The following is a 6,000-nucleotide window of genomic DNA, read 5'->3' on the forward strand; positions in this document are numbered from 1 at the left end:
GGGACTAACAATTGCCCTCAATACAAATGAACCATTAACAACATTTACTCTTTGAAAAACACCATGGATCAAGTGCGACACAAGAGCATCAAGAGTTGTCAACACATCAAAGAACTCTTTCAATTACTTCGGTCATTGTGGAACCCAAACTTACACATCCTCAACTCTCCCTAAGCAAACCTCACCTTTAGAATAGTGGCACGCAAAACGAGGTTAATGGAAATTCACTCATCTTTCTCAATAAAAAGTTACAAGTCCGGCTCTAGGTACCATATGCTTGCCCCTTATGTGAGTATCCACTAATGTAAGCTTCATTCAACTCAAGATCATATAGGGCTTTTATGGAGACATTGTGAAGGCTTTTGGTTCAGGGTAGGGAATGTTTTTGTCTAAGTGGGTTCCATCTTCCCATAAGCACTTCTTTTGATTCATTTGGCATTCCTTCACTTGACTCTTTGAGTCATTTTCACTTCTTTCTAAGGGGTTAGAGAGACACATTGTCACTCTTTCTTATGCATTTCAAACCTTTTCTCCTTTTTCAACTTTCCACACCTTTCATTTGCTTTTCTTGAATCCCTTTTTATTCTTTTTTCACATTGAACATTCTTTTTGTCTTTTTGCTTTTCTTTCTTTTTCATTGCCTTTCCTTTTCTTCATTTTTGTGCCTTTTTACCACTTTGTTGCAATCCTCGTCTCTCCCCCCAAACTCATACTTTTGCCATGTGCTAAAGGAAAGATCGGGTGCCAAGAGAGGGTATCTTTTAGAACGGGTATAGGCTTGTATCATGGTTCTTGAAAGAAAACGGTGTAAGGCTCAAAAGGGTTAACTAGGGATCTTATCATTGGTAGGCTATGAAATTGTTCAAACTATCATTTGGATCAAGGAGAGCCTATAATCATGTATCAAGTCAAAATTCACCTAGGATTTCGCCTCAACAAATATTCAGGGCAAGTTCTAGACCAATGGCTCGGGGACTTGGACTTGTAATTCAATTACTCACCACACAAGCTAACGGATTGCTAAAGACATAGAGTTGGGGGCCCACAACGGCCTTAGATAAGATTTAAGCTCACGATGTCCCCGAAAAACCACTTGATGATTATTGGCCAACACAAGAGTCTCAAGGTCGCGACTTTCACCATCCTAAACACAACAATTTGTTTTTGACCATAAGATCAAAGGCAAATGTGCTAGGCCCAAGTGAAGCTTTGCTTGAGGCACCCTTAACTACTAACTACTAAAAACTAAAAGAAAAACGGACTCAAACCCTTAAGAAGGTTGTCACGCCATCTATCATTGGGAAGAGCCACCCGGTTCACACAACACTCCACCTTTGGAAAGAACCGTGGCATTAAGAAAACCAAAGGCTTATTGCAAATTTCAAAAACGAAAAGCTACGAATCACAAATAAGAAGCTAAAAACGAAAAAATTTGCGGAAAATAGAATGAATATATACAAGAGGGGATTTGAATATACAATGGATGGGATGAATATATACAATGAGATGTAACTTTATATACAGACCAAAGTGAAATCAAAATGCGATAAATGTAACGAAATATCAAAATTATATACAGACCAAAGATAAAAAGATAAAGAAAGCATAGAAATGTATCAAAAATATATACAGTCATCCGAATGTATCCATGAAGCAAAAAGTAGGGCCTACCCCCTCAAATAAAAGTTGGCATTGTCCCCAATGCCAACTAGTCGAAATCAAAGCAACAAAACTAGAGAGGGAAATGATATAAAAGACTCCCTAAGGCCTGTCTGTCTGCATGGGCTCTTGAGTGGTCCCTGGGTCCTCTGTGTGCTCGGGAACCTCAGACAGGTCCCCTGTGGGCTACTGCTCTGCTGCTGGGACCTGTGCTTGGACATGCTCCTGAGATACATCCGGTGGCTGACTGGAGGAAGTCTCCGGTGGGTCCGCCAACTGGATGACAACATCATCCGCTCTAGGAATCATCCTCCTCCTCTTCAGAGGCCTCTGTGATTGCTCTGGCTGTGGGTGGGCTGCAGGTACAGGGTCCTCAAGCAATAAGTCTAAGGGCAACTGATCTGCCTTTAGTTTGTCAACATCTGCACGCAACTCCTTCACAGACTCCTTGGAGGCCCGTGTCTTCCTTAGCTTCTTATGCTCTTTAGCAAGCTCCTTGAGAGCCTTGCTATGTGAATCAACTGCCTCAGCAAGCTTCTTCTGATTGTCGAGGATCTTCTTTTGATTTTCTAACATCTCCTTGAGCACATCCTCGATCGACTGGGGTACCTGTGGGGCTGGGGGAGCTGACTGAGCCTCTACAGGGGTAGTCAAGATAGACAGCTTGGATTACGCTGTGGACATCCAGTTGTTGATACTGGCAAGAGCCTGGCTCAATCGGTTGGCAGTAATGGGATGGGCCCGGGAAGATGGAATCTCCGGGCCTGCTGGGGTGGATGGATCAACATGAATGGCTGTGGATGTGGATGGACCGGGAGGGATAGCTGTGGAGGTGGAGGTGGGCTCAGTAGGAGCCACTACCACAACTGGCTCGTCAGACTAGCCAGTTGAAGCAGTAGCTGTACCTTTGAAACTCTTGCTGTTGGGGTTATCATCCCCTTGCATGTTGTACTAGGAGAAGGAGGCCTTTGCTTTGACGCTGACGTCGTAGGGCTTCTTGTCCACCTTCAAATCCCGAAAGTACATAGTGAGGGTGCTGGGGAAGGGATAGTTCCGGTCATGCTCCGCACCCACGATGGAGATAATCCTCCACATCACATTCCCCACATTGATGGGGTACCCTGCCATGATAGAAGCCACCAGCACAGCCCGGGGAAGAGGAAGGGTCTGGTCATGTGTCGTGGGGTCCAACCTGCTACACATAAATGTCTCCCATCCCCGTGCTTCAAAATTCAAAGTCCGTCTCAATATCTTGACTCCAGCAGTCAACCAGTCAGGGGTGGTACCTGGGATTGCCAGGTACTGTGCTAGCCAGGGACGAACCTCCTCGCCCATCTCCAACTTCGCCATGTACAAAGTTTCATCCTCCTCATTGAAGCCAAGGTATTCGTTGAGGTATTTTCCTTCAAACAACACTGTCTTATTACGAACCTTGGTCACTTTGGAGCCCTTTTTGATGTGGGCTACATTGCAGTAAAACTCCTTGACCATGTGTTCGTTGGAATCTACACACTCCTCCATAAAATGTTCCCAGCCCACTCTAGTCCTAAATTATCTTTGCACATTGGGGTTGAGGGGTAAAAGATCGTTATCAATGAAGCTCCTCTCCAGTATCAATTTTCTCACTTGCCACCACTCCCTAAATTTGTGGTATGCCACCTCACTTGGGAACCTATCTCGCCAAACCTCCGGCTTCGTCGTTCTATCTACACCCCCAACCCTTGGTTCACCTCCTTCAGCTACCTCCTCATATTTCTCAACTTCCTCCTCCGCACCTACTGCACCCTCTCTAGATAATGAAGTTGTAAGAGAGGTGGAGTATTCCCCACTACCTGCTGCTGATCCCTCAAACGACTCAGAAATGACATTAGTTGGTTCTTGGGCAGTGGGTGATGGTGGAGGAGTGTCTCGAAGCCTGAATCTCTCCGGCCAGTCTTCAACATATTCTGGCACGGAGTCTGAAGAAATGTCCCTTGACGGTTGATACTCACTCCCCAAGGAATGGGAGGTGGCTCTATCAGCAGCTTTTATTAGTTTTCTGGTCCTTTTAATGTTTTCCCGAGCTTGGGGAGTGAGTTTTATCATCTTCTTCTTCCCTCCCTGGGAGGATTCTTCTCTGCCGGGTTGTTTACCCCTTTGTCTCACCATTGTCTGCAATCACAGTTCAAATAACACTTTAGTATCAGTGTAATCAGTTAAGAACAAAGTAGCAGAAGCAGAACAAGAATTGGTGCAGACATGTTGCAGAAGTACCCAGTCGGACCGCACAAAACCAACTGAGGCCGCACTGAGGCTACCGCGGACCGCACAGAAACGACCGCGGTCCGTACAGGTGTGGGGTTCCAAAAACATAGCCTCTATATCTCAGCAGTGCGGACCGCACAAATGCAATTGCGGCCGCACTGGGGCACTGCGGACCGCACAGAATTGACCGCGGTCCGCACAGGGTGCCCAGATTTGGCACTAAACTAGGGTTTCCAAATTTTAGATTTTAAGCTCAATTTTTCACCTAATTAGTTCCTCCAAATGATTGCCCAGTCCATTATACTAACTAAGTCCACATGAATTAAGATTTAAACTAACCTAGCATGGAAATTTAAGAAAAAAGGGGAGGAAGAAGACCTAAAAGCTAAGAAAAACAAAAATTAACAAAATTAAACAAGTAAAAGGATGATTGTGGTACCAGATAATAAGATGAATTGAAGAAAATACGTTCCAACAATTAATTATGAGCAAAAGGTGTGATGAACAGTGTTTTTTCTTGGGTATGAGAGGCAAAAGTGCGAAAAGAGTAAAAGGAGGCCCCAAGGGTCTATTTATAGAGAGAACCCTAGGGCCCAGTCTCACCTACCAATGTGGACCGCACAAAATGGACCGCGGTCCGCACAGGGCTATTTTTTTCAAGTTTGAGAAGGCAGCCCTCTGCGGTGCGCACAAAATGGACTGCGGCCGCAGAGGCCCATCGCGGACCGCGCAAAATGGACTGCGGCCGCGGTGGCAAACTTCAGAGAGTTCACTCTTCACCCTCTGCCAGTGCGGTCCGCACAAAATGGTAGTGCGGTCGCACTGCAAACTTCAGAGACCTGTGCATTTTTTTTCAATTATGTCCTGCACTGCATCAACTCAAACCTGTAACATCTCACAACCAGTTAGCCCAAAAATCATTCCTATACTACAAAGAAAATCAAAGAAAACAAGAAGAAAAACACATGGGTTGCCTCCCACGAAGCGCCTGATTTAACGTCGGGGCACGAAGCATGTTACCATCTAATCATCTGAAATGAACAACAGCCACCACATGGCTATCATCAAACTTCCCAAGATAATGCTTGACATGGTGCCCATTCACTCTAAAGACTTCATCATTTTTGTTTATCAAATCAAGAGAACCAAAAGGGGTCACCAACACAACTTCAAATGGTCCACTCCACTTTGATTTCAGCTTTCCCGGGAACAACCTTGGACGAGAATTGAATAAGAGCACCAAATCTCCCACCTTGAACTCCTTGCCCCGAGTGTATTTGTCATGAAGGTATTTCATTTTATTCTTATACAGGGACGAACTAGAGTAGGCATGGAACCTAAATTCATCAAGCTCATTGAGTTTCTCCACCCGAAGATAAGCAGCTATATCCCAATCAAGATTGAACTTCTTCAAGGCCCACATGGCTTTATGCTCCAACTCCACTGGTAAATGACATGCTTTCCCAAACACCAACCGGTACGGCGACATACCAATTGGGGTCTTGTAAGCGGTCCGGTAAACCCATAGAGCATCATCTAAATTTTTAGACCAATCGGTCCTATTGGCATTGACGGTTTTAGACAAAATGCTCTTGATCTCCCTGTTAGACACTTCAACCTGGCCACTTGCTTGAGGATGATAAGGCGTAGACACTTTGTGGTTGAAACCATACTTGGAAAGCAAGGCATCAAAAGCTCTAATACAAAAATGCGATCCTCCATCACTAATAATTGCCCGAGGTGTACCAAACCTTGTGAAAATGCTCTTCTTCAGAAATGCCACCACACTCCTAGCTTCATTGTTGGGCAAGGCCGCCTCAACCCATTTTGAGACATAATCAACCGCTACAAGAATGTAGGTGTTTCCACACGAGCTTACAAAAGGGCCCATAAAATCGATACCCCATATATCAAAGATATCAACTTCAAGAATGGTGTTTAGAGGCATCTCATCTTTCTTGGAAATCCCGCCCGCTCTTTGACATTGATCACTTCTTTTTACTAGATCACTTGCATCTTTGAACAAGGTTGGCCAATAAAAACCACAACTCAGAACTTTTGAAGCCGTCCTCGCCCCTCTATGATGGCCACCATAGG

The sequence above is a fragment of the Nicotiana attenuata genome, unplaced genomic scaffold, assembly GCF_001879085.1.
Source record: "Nicotiana attenuata strain UT unplaced genomic scaffold, NIATTr2, whole genome shotgun sequence".
NCBI classification, from domain to species: Eukaryota; Viridiplantae; Streptophyta; class Magnoliopsida; order Solanales; family Solanaceae; genus Nicotiana; species Nicotiana attenuata.